The sequence below is a fragment of the Panthera uncia genome, assembly GCF_023721935.1.
Source record: "Panthera uncia isolate 11264 chromosome A3 unlocalized genomic scaffold, Puncia_PCG_1.0 HiC_scaffold_11, whole genome shotgun sequence".
NCBI classification, from domain to species: domain Eukaryota; kingdom Metazoa; phylum Chordata; class Mammalia; order Carnivora; family Felidae; genus Panthera; species Panthera uncia.
Window position 1 is genome coordinate 24,303,064 of NW_026057578.1, and position 20,909 is coordinate 24,323,972.

A 20,909-nucleotide genomic window follows, 5' to 3' on the forward strand; every position below is an offset into this window, starting at 1 on the left:
AAAGTTTGAGTCCTCACTCTCCTTTATATATATATATATATAAAGGAGAGTGAGGACTCAAACATAATCAGAAATGAAAGAGAAAAAATAATAATTAACCCCACACAAATACAAATAATTATAAGAGAATATTATGAAAAATCATATCCCAACAAATTGGACACCTAGAGGAAATAGATAAATCCCTACAAACACATAACCTCCCAAATGGAATCAGGAAGAATAGAAAATTTGAACAGACTGATTACCAGCTATGAAGTTGAATTAGTAATAAAAAAACTCCCAACAAACAAAAGTCCAGGACCAGATGGCTTCACAGGTGAATTCTACCAAACATTCAAATAGAATTAATACCTATTTTTCTCAAACTATTCCAGAAAATACAAGAAGAAAGAAATCTTCCAAATTCATTCTATGAGGCCAGCATTACCCTGACCCCAAAACCAGATAAAGAAAAAGAGAACTACAGGCCAATATCTCTGATGAACACAGATGCAAAAATCCTCAACAAAATATTAGCAAACCAAATCCAACAATACATTAAAAAAAAATCATTCACCATGATCAAGTGGGATTTATTCCAAGAATGCAAGCATGATTCAATATTTGAAAATCAATCAATGTGATACATCACATTGATGTAGCATAAAAACCATATGATCATTTCAATAGATGCAGAAAAAGCATCTGACAAAGCACAACATCCATTCATGGTAAAACCCTCAACAAAGTAGGTTTATAGGGAACATACCTCAACATAATAAAGGCCATATATGAAAACCCCACGGCCAACATCATTCTTAATGGTGAAAACCTGAGACCTTTACCTCTAGGGTCAGGAACAAGACAAGGATGTCCACTCTCATGACTTCTATTCAATATAGTACTCGAAGTGCTAGCCATAGCAATCACACAAGAAAGAGGCAACCAAATTGGTAAGGAAGAAGTAAAACTTTCATTATTTTCAGATGACATGATATTATATATGGAAAATTGTTATGACTACACCAAAAAACTACGAGAACTGATAAATGAATTTGGGAAAGTTGTAGGCTACAAAATCAATGTATAGAAATCTGTTGCATTTCTATATACTAATAATAAAGTAGCCAAAAGAAATTAAGAAAACAATCCCATTTACAATGTATCAAAAAGAATAAAATACCTGGGAATAAACTTAACCGGAGGTGACATCTGAAAACTGTAAAACATTGAGGAAAGAAATTGAAGATGACACAAACAAATGGAAAATATTCCATGCTCATGGATTGAAAAAAAAAATATGGTAAAACCTTGGATCTTGAGTAACTTGTTCTGTGAGTGTTCAGCAAGATGAGCAAATATTTCTAATAAATTTTAACTTGATAAATGAACGATGTCTTGCAATATTAGTATATGATGCCAAATGTCACGTGATCACAACTGAGCCAATGGTTGTTGAAATTCGCTTTGATATACGAGTACTTTGGATTACAAGCATGTTTCTGAAATGAGTTATGCTCACAAACCAAGGTTTTACTGTATTGTTAAAATGTCTATACTATCCAAAGCAATCTACAGATTTAATGCAATCCCTGTCAAAATACTGACAGCATTTTTTTCAGAACTAGAACAAACAATCCTGAAATTTGTATAAAACAACAAGAGTCCCCCAATAGCCAAAGCAATCTTGAAAAAGAAGCAAAACTGGGGGTGCCTAGGTGGCTCAGTCAGTAAACATCTGACTCTTGATTTTGGCTCAGGTCATGATCTTATGGTTCGTGAGATCAAGCCCCTTGTCAGGCTCTGCGCTGACAATGCAGAATTCTCTCTCTCTCCCTTTCTCTCTGCCTGTCTCCTGCTCATGTTTGCATTCCCTCTCATTCTCTCTCTCTCTCAAAATAAATAAATAAACTTTAAAATTTTAAAATGTTTATTTATTTTTGAGAGAGAGAGACAGAGTGTGATTGTGGGAAGGGCAGAGAGAGAGGGGGACACACAGAATCCAAAGCAGGCCCCAGGCTCTGAGCTGTCAGCACAGAGCCCAACACAGGACTTGAACCCATGAACCACAAGATCATGACCTGAACCAAAGTCGGATGCTTAACTGACTGAGCCACCAGGAACCCCAATAAATAAACTTTTAAAAAATAAAAAAAAATAAAGACAAACCTGGAAGTATCATAATTCCAGACTTCAAGTTATATTACAAAGCTGTAGTAATCAAAATAGTATGGCACTGGCACAAAAATAGGCACATTGGTCAATGGAACAGAATAGAAAAAGCATAAATAAACCCACAATTATATGGTCAGTTAATTTTTGACAAAGGAGGCAAGAATATGCAATGGGAAAAAGACAGTCTATTCAACAAATGGTGTTGGGAAAATTGGACACCTACATGCAAAAGTATGAAAATGGACCACTTTCTTACATCACACACAAAAATAAACTCAAAATGTATTAAGGATCTAAATGTCAGACCTGAAACCATAAAAATCCTAGAAGAGAGGATAGACAGTAACTTCTTGGCATTGGGCGTAGCAACATTTTTCTAGTCATGTCTCCTGAGGCAAGGGAAACAAAAGAAAAAATAAACTATTGGGATTACATCAAAATAAAAAGCTTCTGCATAGTGATGAAAATAATCAAGAAAACTAAAAGGCAACCTATGGAATGGGAAAAGATAAAACCAAGTAAAACCTTGGATTGCAAGTTACTTGTTCTGTGAGTATTCCACAAGATGAGTAAATATTTCTGATAAATTTTCACTTGATAAACGAGATGTCTTGCAATATGAGTCATACCTGATGCTGAATGTCACATGATCACAACTGAGCCAATGGTTCTTGAAATTTGCTTTGATATATGAATGCTTTGGATTACAAGCATGTTTCCAGAACAAATTATGCTCACAAACCAAGGTTTTACTGTATTTGCAATGATATAACCAATAAAGGGTTAGTATCCAAAATACATAAAATGTTATAAAACTTAGAACCCAAAAAATTAATAATCCAATTTAAAAATAGGTAGAAGACATGAACAGATATTTCTCCAAAGTAGACACACAGATGGCCAACAAATACATGAAAAGATGTTCAACATCACTCATCAGTAGGGAAATGCAAACCAAAACTACAATGAGAAAAAAAAAAACTACAATGAGATATCACATCATACCTGTCAGAATGGCTAAAATAAAAAACATAAGAATCAGCATGTGTTGTAAAGAATGTGGAGTAAAAGGAACCCTTGTCCACTTTTGGTGAGAATACGAACTGGAGCAGCCATACTGGAAAACGGTACAGAGGTTCCTTAAAAATTTTAAAATAAAACTACTCTATAATCCAGTAATCACACTACTGGGTATTTACCCAAGAAATATACAAACACTAATCAAAGGGATACATGAACCCCTATGTTTTTTGCAGCATTATTTACAATAACCAAATTATGGAAGCAGCCCGTGTCCATCAATAGATGGATGGATAAAGAAGATGTGGTGTATATATACAATGGAATATAACTCAGCCATAAAAAATAATAAAATCTTGCCATTTGCAACAACATGGGAGGACGTGGAATATAATGCCAAGCAAAATAAGTGAGAGGAAGACAAATACATATGACTTCACTCATATGTGGAATTCACTAAACAAAACAAACAAAGGGAAAAAAAAAGAGAGAGAGAGAGAGAGAAAAAAAACAATAAACAGACTCTTAATTATAGAGAACAAACTGATGGTTACCAGAGAGAAGGTGGGGGGAGGGGAGAATGGGTGAAACAAGTAATGGCAATTAAAGAGTACACTTATTATGATGGGGACTGTATAATATACAGAATTATTGGATCACTATAGTATACCTGAAACTAATATAACACTGTATGTTAACTATAATGGAATTAAAATTAAAAAAAAAAACAACTTAAAAAAAGCTGGACATTAAAATATGCTACTTACCTAACTATAATAAATATAAAATAAGGAATAAACCCAGTGAATGAACTGCCAGACCTCTACACAGAAAACTATGAAACATTATCAAAAAATCTTAATAAGACTTCAGTGAATGGAGGGCTATACCATATTCATGGATAGGAAATTTTAATAAAGATTCCCTTATTAGGGGCTCCTGGGTGACTCAGTTGGTTAGCATCCAACTTCAGCTCAGGTCATGATCTCACAATTTGTGAGTTTGAGCCCTGCACTGAGTGAGTTCAAGCCCCACCTAGGGTGAGTTCGAGCCCTGCTTTAGGATCTGTGTTGACAGTGCAGAGCCTGCATGGGATTCTCTTTCTCTCCCTCTCTCTCTGCACCCTCTCTCAAAACAAACAAAAAAAGATTCCCATATTAATGTATAGATTTGATACAATCCCCCCAAAAACTCCCAGGAGGGTTTTTGGTTTGGTTTGGTTTGGTTTGGTGGAATTTGAAAAGTTTTTCTAAAATTCATTTGGAAATGCAGAAGTTTAAGACTAGTTAAGACAGTCTTGGGGAACACCAGTAAAGAAATTATTCTACCATGTATAATAATTGTAACAGTATGGAATTGGCAGAAAGACATACTAATAGACAAATAGAAAAGAATGGACATTCCAGAGTCAGATCCACATGCAAACAATTGGTTAATTATAAAAGTGAGGAATTAACAGCCTTTTCAGGACATGATGCTAGGTCAACTGAATATCTATACAGAGGGAAAAAAAAAAAGGTAATTTGACATCATGTCATACCCCAAAATCAATTCCAGGTGGACAACATAGACTACTTTGCCACTAGCCGCAATTAATTAATTCAATTAACAGTGAATAAAATTTAAAATTCAGGGCATCAGACATACTAGCCACATTTCAAGTGCTCTGGAGCCACATGTGGCTAGTAGCTACCATACTGGACAGCACATCTAGAGAACAGTTCCATCACTGCAGAATGTTCTATTGGACAGAACTGTTCTAGAAGAAATCATAGAAGAATATCTTCATGAATTTATGTAAGAAAAATGTTTTAAACAGAATAAAAAAAAAAAAAAAGATGTTAACTGGGTGCCCGGTGGCTCAGGCAGTTAAGCATCGGACTCTTAATTTCTGCTCAGGTCACGATCTCACAGTTTGTGAGTTGGAGCCCCACTTTGGGCTCTGCGCTGGCAGCACAGAGTCTGCTTGGGATTCTCTCTCTCTGTCTCTCCCCCTCTGTCTCTCTCTCTCTCCCTTTCTTTCTCTGCTCTTTCTCTCTCTCTCTCTCAAAATAAATAAATAAACATTAAAAATTTATAATTTCTTTTTTTTAAGGTTTATTTATTTTTAAGAGACAAAGTGTGGGTGGGGGAGGGGCAGAGAGAAAGGGAGACACAGAATCCAAAGCAGGCTCCAAGCTCCAAACTGTCAGCACAGAGCCTGACATGGGGTTTGAACCCACAGATCATGATCATGACCTGAGCTGAAGTCAGATGCTTAACTGACTGAGCCACCCAGGCACCCCAGACATTAGACATTTTAAAAAATAAAAGGTATTAACTATAAAGGAAAATAAAACTATAAAACTATGAAAAACTGGACCTCATTAAAATTAGGAACTCCTTTTCAACAAGTAACACTATGAAGAGAGTAAAAATACAAGATGCAGAATGGAATAAGAGCTAGGCTAGCGTGAGGCAAGTGAAGTACTTGGTGTGGACACAAATTTTTAAGGAGGTGCCAAAAATTCAGTAATCAAGACAAGCAAGATATTAATGTAATATTTTTACAAATAAAAATTAATGCCAAAAAACCCCCATGATGACCAAAATATCAAAATTTTAAATAAAGATAGGATCAGTATTTCCATTGTTTGCTTCTTTTAAAATGTTTATTCATTTTTGAGAGACAGAGTGTGAGTGGGGGAGAGGCAGAAAAAGAGGGAGACACAGAATTCAAAGCAGGCCCCAGGCTCTGAACTGTCAGCACAGAGCCTGACATAGGACTTGAACCCACAAACCATGAGTTCATGACTTGAGCTGAAGTCAGGCACTTAACTGACTGAGCCACCCAGGTACCTCCCTATTGTTTTGCCTCAAGCTCCAATGTGACTTGAGAGCATTATGGGAAATGATATTTGCAACACGTACACAAGTATCTAATATTTAAAGAATTCTTATAGACCAATACAAATGTCAGACAATCCAACAGAAGAACAGGCTCAAGACTTGAATATTTCACAAAACAAGATATCCAAATGGCTAATGAATATGTTAAAAGATGTTCAACTTTGTTATTCATCAAGAAAATTAAAATTAAAAACAAAAGCATTCCACAAAATATCCACCAAAATGGCTAAATGTAAAAGAGACAACACCAAGTGCTGGTGAGGATGTAGAAAAAACAGAAGTCTCAGACATGGCTGGTGGGAGTGTAAATGATTTTGGTCTTGGGAAAATGACTTTGAAAAACTGGCAGTATCTGTTAATATAGAACTTACACATGTCCTATGACCCAGCAATTCCACTTCTAGATAACTCAACAGAAATATATTCATATATTCATCAAAAAACTATTCAAGAATGTTTTCAGTAGAACTGTTCATAATGGCCCTCAACTGGAAACCTAAACATCCATTAATAAGGGAATGGATAAACACATTGTGGCATACTAATTCACGAAATACCATACAAAGAGAATAAGCAAAATATTACTACATAAAATAAACAAATCTTATAAACCCAGTATTAAGCAAAAGAAGTCACACATTTAAAAAGTACATACACACATATATATATAAAGCCCCCCAAACAAGCAAAACTTAATCATGGTGTTAGAAGTCAAATTAGTGGTTACCCTTGGAAAGAAAGGGACTTAAAGGGTCTGAGGGTGTTCTGGGTGCTGATAATGTACTATTTCTTTTTTTTTTTTTTTAATTTTTTTTTAACGTTTTTATTTATCTTTGAGACAGAGAGAGACAGAGCATGAACGGGGGAGGGGCAGAGAGAGAGGGAGACACAGAATCCGAAGCAGGCTCCAGGCTCTGAGCCATCAGCCCAGAGCCCGACGCGGGGCTGGAACTCACTGACCGCGAGATCGTGACCTGAGCCGAAGTCGGACGCCCAACCTACTGAGCCACCCAGGCGCCCCTCTTTTTTTTTTTTTTTTTAATGTATATTTATTTTTGAGAGAGACAGAGACAGAGTGCGAGCCGGGGAGGAGCAGAGATAGAGGGAGACACAGAATCCAAGGCAGGCTCCAGGCTCTGAGATGTCAGTATAGAGCTTGATGTGGGGCTCGAATCTACAAACTGTGAGATTGTGACCTGAGCCAAAGTCAGATGCTTAACCGACTAAGCCACCCAGGTGCCGCTGATAATGTCCTATTTCTACATCTAGGTTCTGGTTTCCTGGGTGTGTTCACATGGTGAAGACTTTTTTGCTCAACAAAAACAGAAAAACTTTCAATGAAAACTTTATTTAAAAGAAAATAAAAATATTTCCAGACTATTCAGGAGCTCAGAGAAGATGAGGATTTTAAAAGCAAGCAATGAAGTGATAAAGTCAGTTACCACAACGTTCTCTCTCTCTCTCTCTCTCTCTCTCTCTCTCTCTCTCTCTGACCTGGTTCTCTCTACCCCAGCTAAGGCAGATACTTTTGGTTGTCATCTTATCCACAAGCATCCTTGCAAGTAGGGGAGGCTAGTCTTCGCTTTCCCATTGGATGCACAGGATGGCAGCCCTGAGCAGCTCAATGACTAGATTAAAGCCTCACAGGCAGTTAAGGTAGATGCAGTACCAGAAACTGGTCCCTTCATTTCTGCTCCTGAGCTTTGTGAAAGAGGACCCCTGTGAGCCAGGCCACCTGACCACTCTGAGGCTAGGCTCCAAGCCATGAATGCCTTCACTAGGGTCTAGTGAGTTTTTCTCTGTGTCCCTAATTTAAAGTGATGGCGAGGATGGAGATGGCCTCTTAACTTATTTCACAGTTGAACCCACTTAAAGCAGATAGCCAGTCAGTCAGCACTGCATACACTTCCCTGGAAGCAAATGTCAGGTGGTGCAACTATAGGACATAAGGAGTCAATTTCAAATAACCGCTTTTCTCCCTTCTAAAAGCCCAATTACTGACAATTGAATGAGGCCCCATGGCACTTGAGAGCAGAATAAACCAAGGGAAGATTAAAACATGTAACGCCTGGGATTCCGTCTGCAACAACTATTTCTAAACAAATGAATAGAGTCACACTTCTCATCCTTTCTTCTCTTAAACAAGATTCAAATTGTGGTTTAGAATGTTTTGAATTTAGTACTTTCGCTTCAAGCTGATTCTTTTTAAAAACACCTGAATATAAAGAAAGAATCTGTAAGCACGGGTTTGGAGAACAGATGGAGACGAAACTGGTGGCTGCCTAGCAGGCAATTTATGGCTGAATCCTGCCTTGTGGGGGCCATTAGAGGGGCTTATGGAACTCTCCACCCTCTGCCACACTCCCACTTTTCTTCTTTTTCCTCAAGATAGCTGCCCTATGAGCAACACGCAGACCTCTAGGGGCTAGAGGGATTATTTTGGCCCCCAGACCCAGCTACGCAGGTATTTAAATAGGATATACTATAGCTTTACAGTTCTTTCCAATTTTCTCCCCAAAGTCTCAATAAATCTTCCCTATCCAACTGAAGTCTGCTTTCTCTCAAATCATAATCTACTTCTTTGTATATATTTTCCTCTCTGAATTATATTCTTTCTTATTTCAATCAAAGATGAGACCCTGGGCTCTCCCTATCCCTCACGCCCCATCTGATTTTTTAGTTCCTATATTCTATTTCTCTTTTATAAGAACTCCTCTCTCTTTTTGACTAGTGTCCTGGCTCTTGTTCTTTACGTCTTTTGCCCAACTCTGAATACTTGGCTTCTTTGCTTCCGTCTCCCGGACTCTAACGGCATCTTTGTTAGAATGCTTACCCATCCATATGCAGAAGTGCTTGGAAGAGACAAACATGCATGGTGTAACCAAGAGATGGGGCAAATTTTAGGTTATTTTAACTTTTGAGATTCCTCCAGAGTTTCTTGAAGAACCAAAAACAGCCCTTCTCCCAGAAAGACTGCATTCTAACTCAGAGCCAGTTACACAAAATGGGGGTTATTGCACTCGACAGCAAAACAGCCAATTAAAAGTAATTGTCTCAATCTGGGTTATACATTTCCTTATATCCTTGAATTTTCAGAGCCCCAAGGTAATAGAATCCCGAATGTAGTTTCCTAGACCAGAGGTCTGCCTTTCAAAGCCTCAACCTGACAGATACTGAAACCAAATACTTCAACCTACGATTTACTTCTTTTGGGGTAAGGGTCGATCTCCTTTCTACATCTGTCTGACAGGATGTTTGAGTGACCAAATCAAAAGGCTATAATGGGCCCCCATTCCTGATAATTACCTTTGCATGGGGCCTTCCTGCCGACGACTGTGCCCAAAGTGAAGCCATCAGTGTTTAGTGTCCCGATCCTTAATCAGATCCCTGTGGTTTAAGCAGAGAAGATGCAGACACTCTCCTTACCTTCAACGTGAGTCGGTGTCTTTTCCTTTATTTTCAGAGCAGTTTGACCAAAGGAACTATCGCATTCTCAGGGCACAGCCTGGTTAGGAGATTTGTAACTTCATGCTTCCAGGGTTCCATTTCTCCCTGGATTTGCTCTTCATATTGTCTGTGTTGTCGGCTCATTGCAACATGGCCGCTCCCTCCATGAAGGTTCTTCTTTCCCACATGTATCTCAACAGAGCTCTGAGTTCTGGCACGGTGAAGGGTAGAGACCTAAAGCCCTCTCTTCTCTGGTGCCATCTCACCTATCCGCCTACAAGGCATGGGCAGTGGCCGGCTGTTTTTACAATAATTTAGGTGCTTAAATATTTAGAAAAATTATGCACCTAAATAAGAAACTGATTCCAAAACTCCAATTAGTGGAACATGCCAGGCAAAAATCACCTAGGCACCAAGGCTTGGGGGAAATTTTTACTATAGAAGAAATGAACAAACAAAAACCAGAAGATATAAAAGAAGAAGGAAGGAGGAGGAAAAGAGAAGAAATTGAGTCCATAGATATACTAAGTATAGATATCGTACTGTACCAAAACACCCGCTGAGAAAGAGAAAGAGATTTCTTCTTCCCACACTGGGGCTCACCTCTCACTATACAGGCCCCTGTCCCAGGAATCGTCAGTAGCAGTTCTGTGGTCAATAACAGATAATTCCAGATCAAAAGAAGGGTTCAGAAATAAAGACGTTGTTTATAGATCAATGATTCTCCAAGTGAATCCGGGGATCTCTGGTGGGTCTGCAAAGATTCTTCCAATAGTTTTGTGGGCTGGGTCAAAATGCAAGACACAGAAGTGTGTTGGGTGTTTTTTTCCCCCCTTTGAAACATATTTTCCACTGCGGATTTCAATCAAAACTTAAAAGAACCAAAACAAGCATGTTTAAAGGAATATAAAGGAATATAAATAATTGACAGGAATTCAGCAAAAACACCTCAAAAATGTTTTCTTTTGTTTGCTGGCTTGTTTATTTAATCCACTAAACAGGTAAGATTCTTTTGTTCTGTTCAAGTAGTGTAAGGACTAAAACTCTCAAGACTCACCAGTCCAGATGAAAAGGTGAACCTTACAAAGCATACCTTTTTGAGAGGAGGAAAGTCAGGTCCTTTCTTCCCTGAGTTTCTCATTTCCCAGTGTCATTTACTTCCTGGTCCTCTCTCTCAGCACTGCTTTCTAGTTTAATGTCCACATCTCTGAAGTCAGAAGCAGCCACTGCCAAGAAGAACCCTTCTCTGCTGCCACAGCTGTCTTTACTCAGGTTTCTTTTCCAGGGAGCAGGAGCTCAGGTGTGGGGTGAAGGGGATGTCAATTGAGGCTGCAGCTTGGGAAGATCTGTTTTTCCTCATCCTAGCCCCACAGCAAAAGTTAACCCCAGTAGAGCCTGGACTGCTGGAGAGGACTTTTTGAGTTATTTAATAACCCGATTATTAGCCATAAAGCATGACAAAGCTTCCAGGCCATGAGATAAAATATAATACTTACAGCTAGGTCTGCCTTCCCCTAACAGAGCAGTGTCCATATTCAGCTATTTGTTGGACCAGTTTGTACAGCCATAATTTCTTAGAAGGATTTTAAACAGACAGGCTGCCTACACCATAGGTAAAATAGTGTGGAAGCTCTAAATTGCAATGCACTTGGAGACCTCTAATTGGATTTTGCTGAAGTATGTGCAATATCATTTACCTATCTGTATAATTCTTTCATGTGTACACAGTGCTCTCTGATAGTTCAGATGCCACCCTGAATTATCCAGATTCTGTTAGCCCTCTTGATCCTTTGGTGCAGACCCACCCAAGAATAAAGGAAATGATGTTCTTCCCACCTTGTTTGATAAGGTGAAAACAACTTGTTCACTCTTTCAGTGTGACTGGGGGAGGGAAAGAAAAGAAAGAAAGAAAGAAAGAAAGAAAGAAAGAAAGAAAGAAAGAAAGAAGCCAATCCCAACATCTGGATGGAATTTATTACATACCTCTCTGGGACCCCCTGGTTCTTGAATGTTTCAGCTAATGATTCTTTCTTCCAAAGTCTGCAGTGGCTCAATGACTCAGCCTGCCAGAGAATGATACTTTGCTGCCAGTTACTGCAAGTTGGTTTAAATAGGTTGTCAAGATGCTGTAGCTGTGACCAAATCCCTGGCAGGGGGAGGTGGGGCAGCACATGCCACGTGAGCATGCTTACATGTTTCTGTGTAGATACCCAGTGGGAGGAGTATTTGCCACTTCTGGAGAAATTGGAGGTTCTCTACTACATTGCTTGGTGTCCCATCCCTAGAATATGACTCATGCAGTCAAGTCCACAAACATGTTCATGTCTTGAGGAGAAGATCTATGTTTGATTACATTTATGGCTAATGTTTCTGCATCTCTAGGGTAAAGCAGAAAGAGTGTCAGCTCTGCCACTTACAAGCCTTAGGATTTTAAGCTAATTTATCTGGTTTCTCTGAGCTTCAGCTTCTTTATCAGTAATGTGGGTAAATAATATCCTCAATGGAGATACAGGGGAATGAATTGAGATAATGGTATGTAACTTGATTGTGGGTTTCCATGAACAGGAACAGCATATGAACCTGGGGTGGCACATTCTGGCAAAGGAGAACACTGACTTGAAAAAGGAAGACCCCATAATTATAATGGGAGCCCAGGGAAGGGGTCCAATGATTGCCAAGTACCGCTGTCTTAATGCAACTTTTCTGAGAATATTTGCTCTTAAGGCAGAATGGAAAAGGCACTGAACTGGAAGTTAGGAAATCAACGTTCTAGTCCTGACTCTGGTAACAACAGAGCTAGATAAATTTGGGCAAGTCATTAAATCTCTTTGTGTCTGTTTCCTCATGTATATAACTGTGATATTCATACTTTCCCTTTCCAAAGCATAGTATTATTGTGAAGTTTAAATATGATGGGGTCTATACAAGAAAATATTAAACATATAAAAATAAAAATATAACTTATTTGGGTTAAAACTTCAAAAGAATCCTGCCAACCCAGTAGTGGCTAATACACTCTAGTGAGCTTGTCTGAAACTTAATTTAATACTGTTTTTGTGGCTGACCAGAATATGACTGGCAATGCCTCACTGAACTCACCCAAATAGCCAGTCCCTTGGGTTCTGTGTGTAGTCCTTGAAGGGCAATGAGAAATAATATCAGAAGATGAGCAAAGCCTTGGCTCCAGCTTTTCTAAATCTTCTGTAAGTACATGTTTGAAGTTTCTAGGCCCATGTATTTGATGGCTAGTATTTTTTTTAATGTTGATTTATTTTTGAGAGAGAGACAGCTGAGGAGGGACAGAGACAGGGTTGAGAACAGAGGATCCCAAGTGGGCTCCATGCTGACCACAGAGAGCCCGATGTGGGGCTTGAACTCATGAGCCCTAAGATCACGACCTGAGCTGAAGCTGGACTTAACTGACTAAGCCACCCAGGTGCCCCTAATGGCTAGTATCAAGGGGCATGTTTGGAGCCCAAGGGCTCCAGAAGCTTGCTGTCTGCTTCTTAACATATAGGGGAGCAAGTCAGGGAGTCTGGCAGGCAGGGAAGGGGTCAACCTTACAACTTTGGGAAGCTTAAGACAAAGTCCTACCCTCAAATCACTCATCACCCAGAACCTTGTAAACACTCACTTTCAACAGCAGCCCAGAAGGAGAACCATCCTGTTTATCAGATTTTTTGTTTCCTTTCCCATCCAAGAAAATAGTTGTAGAAGAAAGTTAGGAAAACCCAATGTTTCTTTTATTTATTTTGCTTCTGCTTTTTCTTCCATGACCCAGCAAGTTGCAGATCTGCCCTGGGTGAAGAGATTATGAGAGAGGCTTATGAGGCAGGCTATCAACTCTAAGGCACTAGGGTCTACCCCTTTCCTATATCAATGGGCTACCTGGAATATTCCTCCCATTTATGGGTCAGCCTGGGCCCTAAAACAAAGGCATCTCCATCAAACTCTTCTGCATTCACATGGGGACATGTGAACATGTGAACATAGAACTTTGCCCACAAATGGGCATGCTTTTTTCACGGAGCCACTGAAGCCATGGGTTGGGTTGGGGAACAGGGAGATAGTAGGTGGACAGTGGGAATTGGATTCAACCTTTCCTCAGGTGCCTTGGTCTCGGTCTGCAAAGGAAAAGACACTGCTGGCTACCCCAGTTTCAGGCATGCAGCACCTTCTCCCCAGTTGGTCCATAAACAATCCCTGCTCATAAATCAGTAAGGACAGGAACCCACTGGGACTAACACAAGCTCTCACATTTAACGTCCCAAGCAGATCCAAATCCAGGCTTGCCACACTGGGTCCATGTAGTCTATCCTTTTTGAAGGGGTTATTAGCATGGCTTTCTTTGAATGCTTATGGATTTTCCCTCAGGAGCACCTTGGAAAAATCTAAGACCCCCTCTTAAAGAATATGAATCTATTTAGATACATGGTAAGCAAGCAGATAAGGGCTGCTTTTTAAAAATATTTTTAAGATGTGGGATATGTCAGTTAATTAGAGACAAGAACAAACAGGGACAGTTTCCATTTTGGGGGCATCTGGTCAGGAGGCTTTTAGGGAATCCTGATGTTCCAGGGAGTAGTAATCCTATTCTTCCAGCCTTTATTGTTTGAACTTCTACCAGTCTGGACATGAGGAGAGTCTGAATGGGCCAGGAGTTCAAGGACAGGAGGCCCCTGAGGCAGGAGGGCTATACTTGTGAGTACAGGTCTGCCAGGATTAGGGTAGGCACCCTCCCCCCTTACCCCAAAAAACTTGTCCCCTGGCTGGCCCTCCTTCCTCTAGTTTTCCAGGCCCTGTGATCTTTACTGCAAAGCAAACCATATGGTTTTGATTCTGGCTCCTGGCTTACTGAGAGCATTTCATGTCTCCGGTGGCAGGAAGCCCTCTGGCCTCTTTAAGCAACTGCTCTGGCATCTAAGAGAGGATGCCAGCTCTTTTGGACATTCTCTCCCAGCTGGGCATAACAGCCCAATGGTAACATGCAGTGTGGAGGGGGGGTACATTCCTAAATTCAAAGAGGTGGACTGCAGGTTCAGGCACCTGTGGGTGTCTGTCCAAAGAACTGACTTTTCCCCCTCCATGCTACCCCCAGATTTCTGCCTCATTCTATCTCTGGTGAGATAATCCTCCCCAGAGATAAGAGCACAGGACCTAGTCCTTCTGGAAGAGATGGGGAAGGGAAGTAGTGTCTGACCGAAGGGATCACACAAAATTCTAATCCCATAGATTGGTGCTTCAGTCACCAAGATAGCTGTAGTCAAATTAACGTCAGATGAGCTTCAATGGGATTTGCTAGAAGAAAATTCTGTGATTTGATCAGTAAGGAAGGTGAAGGTTAGAGGAAGTCAATCACTTTTCAGAAGGGATCAAAGATGCTCTTATGTGAAAGGGATGAAGGGATGGTGACAGGCTAAGGAAAACCTGTAAGTAATATTTTGTGTTTTTATATCATGCTTTATAATTTTCAGTCATCTGGTCTTGTCTTGGCCTGCGCATTTGCTGACCTTTCCACTTGGAATGTTTTTTGTTTTTGTGTTTGTTTGTTTTTTTTAGCAGATCCCCATGTAATTATCTCCTTCTTGTCCTTAGATTTCAGTGTCTCCTCCTCAGAGAGGGCTTATCTGACCAACCTCTCTCATGTGATCCCCATTCCACTCCCTGTTATATCACTTTATTTCCTTCCTAGGACTCATCATTATTTGATATTACAGGCAGACCCTATTTTATTGTTCTTTGTGCTTCACTTTATTGTGCTTTGTGGATATTGTATTTTTTACACATTGCAAGTTTGTAGCAACCCTGCATTGAACAAGTCTATTGGCACCATTTTTCCAACAGCATTTGCTCATTTCTTGTCTCTATGTCACATTTTGGTAATTTTTGCAATATTTCAAGATTTTTCATTATTGTTATATTTGTTATGGTGATCTGTGATCAGTGATCTTTGCTGTTGTAATCATTTTGAGGGGCCACCAACCATGCTTATATATAAGATGGCAAACTTAATTGATAAATGTGTGTGTTCTGACTGTTCCACCAGCAGGCTGTTCCCTCATCTCTTTCCCTCCTCTTTCCCTCATGCCTCCCTAATCTCTGAGACACAACAATATTGAAATTAAGCCAACTAATAACCCTACAGTGGCCTCTAAGTGCTCAAGTGAAAGGAAGAATCACATGTCTCTCACTTTAAATCAAAAGCTAGAAATGATTAAGCTTATTGAAGAGGGCATGTCAAAAGCTGAAATAGGCTGAAACCTAGGCCTCTTGCACTGGTTAGCAAAGTGGGGTGCCTGGGTGGTTCAGTTGGTTGAGGATCCAACTCTTGATTTCGGCTCAGGTCATGATCCCAGGGTCATGCAGCCCCATGTCAGGCTGCACCCTGAGTGTGAAGCCTGCTTAAGATTCTCTCTCTCTCTCTCTCTCTCTCTCTGTCTCTCTCTCTCTCCTTCTGCCCCTCTTCCCCACTTTCTCTCTCTCTCTAAAATTAAAAAAAAATTATTTTTAATATTACATAAACTTAGTTGATAAAGCAGTGGCAGGGTTTGAGAGGATTGACTCCAATTTTGAAAGAAGCTCTACTGTGGGTAAAGTGCTATCAAACAGCATTGCATGCTACAGAGAAATTATTTGTGAAAGAAGAATCAATTGTGGCAAACTTTACTGTTGTCTTATTTTAAGAAATTGCTACAACCACCCCAACCTTCAGCAACCACCACCCTGATCGGTCAGCAACCATCGACATCAAGGCAAGACCCTCCACCAGCAAAAAGATCAAGACTAGCTGAAAGCTCAGATGATGGCTAGCATCCTTTGAGCAACAAAATGTTTATTTTATTTATTTTATTTTATTTAAAAAAATTTTTTTTAACGTTTATTTATTTTTGAGACAGAGAGAGACAGAGCATTAACGGGGGAGGGTCAGAGAGAGGGAGACACAGAATCTGAAACAGACTCCAGGCTCTGAGCTGTCAGCACAGAGCCCGACGCAGGGCTTAAACTCACGGACTGCGAGATCATGACCTGAGCCGAAGTTGGCTGCTTAACCGACTGAGCCACCCAGGCGCCCCTTATTTATTTTATTTTGAGAGAGAGAGTGAGAGAGATAGCGTGCCCGTGTGCATGGGCGTGTGAGCAGGAAAGGAGCAGAGAGCAAAAGGGAGAGAGAGAATAGCAAGCAGGCTCTGTCCTGTCAGCACAGAGCCCAAAGTGGAGCTCGATCCCCTGAACTGTGAGATCATGACCTGAGCTGAAATCAAGAGTTGGACACTTAACCAACAGAGCCACTCATGCGACCAGACAAAATATTTTTTAATAATGTATGTCCAGGGGCGCCTGGGTGGCACAGTCGGTTAAGCGTCAGACTTCAGCCAGGTCACGATCTCGCGGTCCGTGAGTTCGAGCCCCGCGTCAGGCTCTGGGCTGATGGCTCGGAGCCTGGAGCCTGCTTTCGATTCTGTGTCTCCCTCTCTCTCTGCCCCTCCCCCGTTCATGCTCTGTCTCTCTCTGTCCCAAAAATAAAATAAAAAAATTAAAAAAAAAAAAAAAGTAGGAGCAGCATATTTAAAAAAAAAAGAAAAAGAAAAAGAAAAAAAAAAGAAAAAAAATAATGTATGTCCATGTAGAATTACTTTATTTTATTTTAATGTTTTATTTATTTTTGAGATTATTTTTAATAATGTTTTATTTATCTTTATTATTTACTTATATATTAGTTATTTATTATTATTTCTTTGAATTATTTTATTTTAATGTTTTATTTATGTTTGAGATTATTTTTATAATAATGTTTTATTTATTATTTGTGCTGCTGTCAGCACAGAGCCCAATGTAGGGCTCAAACTCACAAACTGCAAGTTCATGATCTAAGCCGAAGTTGGGTGCTCAACCGACTGAGCCACCCAGGCACCCTGTACGTGTTTTTTTAAAGACATAATACACACTTAATAGACTGCAATGAAGAGTCTTTTATATGCACTGGAAAACCAAAAAATTCATTTGACTTGCTTTGAGATATTCATTTATTGTGGTGGTCTGGAACTGACTCTGCAATATCCCCAAGGTATACCTGTATCTTGTTTGTTTACTTGTTTCAGTCTAAGTTATACAACCATAATGTGAACTCCATGAAAATATCCCCTCCATCTTGTTCACTGCTGTATCTTCAGTGCCTAGAATAGTGCCTGCAGAGCAGAAGGTGTTTAATAAATATGTGCTGAACAATGGAATACATGAGTGGAGTGTTGAGACTAGGAGAGCTAGCCAAGGAAAGCTAGGTAAAATTGGAATGGTATGCATAGGCCAGAAAGAACAGAAATGATCATGAGAGGAAATTGGGACCAGTAACCAATCTTCTGAGAAGGGGAAATAGAAAGTGAAAATAAAAGAACAACCACATTTTGTCTGATGCCTTCCAGCTTTCATCATAGTCAATAAACCTTTGTTAAGTATTTCCTATGTGCCCAGAATTATGCTAAGAGCTGCGGATATAAAGATGAATGAAATCATAGGTTGAAGAAGAAGAGGAGAGGAAGTAAAATCAGGAGTTGCTCTTCCTTGAGTTCTCAAGCCATTCACTGAGTTCACCATCTGATAAGGAGACACATAAGAAACAACTATATGAAAATGGGTCTTTCAGAAGTGTTATGAAATTCATTAAGGGGAACATGTCAGGGGAAACTATAGAGGAGATGACATTTGATTTGGGTCTTCAAAATAAGTAAAGAATTCATCAGACAGAGAGGAAGAAAAAGGGTATTCCAGGCAAGGCAACAGCACAAGCAAAGACATGGAGGCATGAAAGTACTTGTTATGCTTGGAAAACAGCAGGCAGACCAAATTGTTTCCTGAGATGAGAGCAGAGTGTACATGGGGAAATGGCCAGAGATGAGGCTAGAAATATGGATGAAATGAAGTGGTGAAGGGCTGGTCTTATTATGGGCCATGCTGAAGGATGTGGATTTAGTCATATCAAAACAACCTAGATTCTATAGTGATCTTTCTATGAACCCTAATGAATGGAGTTATGTTAGCAAATTCTCTCCATCTATGACAAAAATCAATCAAAGGACTCTTGGCTTGATGCCCAGAGATCTCAATGCACCTCACAAGTATAGCTTTAATACAGTCCAGCTGAGGGCCTGGGAGAAGTGGTAGGCCAGGATACTGGATACTGGGCCCCCAACTCTCACCCAAGGTTAGGGTGAGATGATTGTGTCCCATCAACTGTCTCACACATAGTGGGTCACTCCCCACTTCCCTTGAACTACAAGGGCTCCACATAGCTCAGGCAGGGGCAGCCGGTGGACAGACTAGGGTGAGATAAGCAAGACATGCATCAAGACTGTAAAATTCAGGAGCGCCTGGGTGGCTCTGTTGGTTGAGCATCACCTTTGCCTCAGCTCATGATCTCACAGTTTGTGAGTTCAGGCCCTGTGTCAGGCTTTGCGCTGACAGCTCAGAGCCTGGAGTCTGCTTTGGATTCTGTGTCTTCCTCTCTCTCTGCCCCTACCCCACTCACACTGTCTTTCTCTCTCTCTTTCTCAAAAATGGATAAACATTAGAAAAAAAAGTTTAGAGGCACCTAGGTGGCTCAGTCAGTTAAGCGTCTGACTTCAGCTCAGGTTATGATCTCACAGTTCGTGAGTTACAGCCCCACCTCAGCTCAGAGCCTGGAGCTTGCTTCAGATTCTATGTCTCCCTCTGTCTCTACCCCTCCCCTGCTCATACTCTGTCTCTGTCTCTCTCTTCAAAGTCCTTCCTCAGACCAGGAAATGAGATGGCCTAAACCAGACCAGCTCCTGGGAATTGGAACCTGGATGTACCAGCAACGCCCTCCCCGGTTAATCCAGAACCTAGCAGAAGATGGCAGAGCCTGTTTGCAGCTTACTTCCAATCTGAAGCATATTATCCTGGCACAGGATAATATGGATCTCCACCTACAGTTTGGCCTACTGCCTCTTCCTGGAGAGGCCCCACACTCTGGAACAAGGTATGAGATAGGCTCTTCTTCAGTGTTTGATGGGCTACACTGCTTGATGAATTACGGTCTTATTTTCTGTAGTGTCAGCTATTTTTGTTCTTTGTGAAAGAATGAATTTTTCCTACCTTTCTCTATACTCCCCATCCCAAAAGAATGACCAGGTCCTTTTGTTCTGAAGACCAGGACTTCTCTCATCTCAAGAAACAAACAAACAAACAAACAAACAAACAAATAAACTTCAATAGGTTTTTGTTTTTGAAATCAGTCCAGAGTCTCAGAGGTGACAAAAGGTTTTTTTTTTTTTTGTTTTTTTTCTTTTTCTTTCTGAGAGTAAGAAGTGCTTTTAGGATTAAAGGAGGGTGGAGGAGAATTTCCTGAGTCTGGCTCTGGAGCTGATGGTGCTAAAGGGCACTGCAGTCTCCTTGTGCAGCCAGGTCCTGCTCCTACTCTCCCACAGACCCCTGGGATGGTAGAACCATGAGTGATGGGGATGAGTGTGCTCAGGGAGGTGAGCAAAGGCACTGCTATTTGGGAGCCATAGCAGAAGTCTCCATGCCCCTAGCTAGGCTTAGCGAAAATGTCCTAGAATAGACAATTGTCCTGGGCAAAGAGCTCCAAGGTGGCAGGCACTGATTAGAGAGTGTCCCCAAATACCTATAAGCCCCTGAAAAAGGACTAAGGTTGGAGTTTTGGATTTTCTACCCACTGGTGGATGGGAGCCAAGGATATTTAATTTAGAAAACTAAGAAATGCTATGTTTCCGTGACTGTATGTCATGGAATGAAGGGTTACCTGTTAACAGTGTTTAACACCAGCCTTCACCCTTTCCTTTAAAGTATTTAGGTTTCTTGCCTTAAAGAAACCTCTAATTTGATTTGTTAACCTGCCTCTCAGGAGTTGGAAGCTGGAAATGTTCCAGGATATGTGTGTATGGGTGTGCATGCTACTCTATGAAGTTGTCTATTCCAGTCCCTTTCTTACCAATTCAGTGGGAGCCTAGTCAAAGGCAGACTTGGCTAAGGTCCCCTGGAAGTGGGAGGAAAGTTTGCTGGACAGAATAGCACACAAAACTGGGATTGCTCAGGAGTAGGGCTCCCCAAGCTCAGCTGTGAAACCCATCTGCAAGTCTGCACTGCCCCCAGGTGGCCACACCAGAGCTCTGACCCCCACTTGGTTTGGGAAGAAGACTATCTGAGATGTGTGTGTCTCTTCCAGCTGGAGCTCTTTGGAGACCCAGTATGCCAAGACAAGGGGAAAAGCCAAGACCTGTAATCACCAAGTTGGGCACTGACATGTTTAAGGAATATCTTTTTGCAGTGGCACTATGTAATTTTTGGCATAAATATATTCAGAAAATTTGATTTAGTTCACTAGCTAAAATGCTCAGAGATTTGGGGCAAGAGAATGCCAG

The 20,909-nt window shown here is 40.5% G+C and overlaps 1 protein-coding gene across 1 annotated transcript in view; it reads right to left on the reverse strand.

Annotated features, from left to right (window-relative positions):
* Positions 1–11,619, reverse strand: part of ASIP (agouti signaling protein) — a 71,903-nt gene extending 60,284 nt beyond the window's left edge. Inside the window, exon 1 of the mRNA XM_049649974.1 lies at positions 11,497–11,619. The gene's annotated coding sequence lies outside the window, so the exon portion shown is untranslated. The remainder of the gene's footprint in view (positions 1–11,496) is intronic.
* Between the last annotated feature and the right edge of the window lie 9,290 nt (positions 11,620–20,909).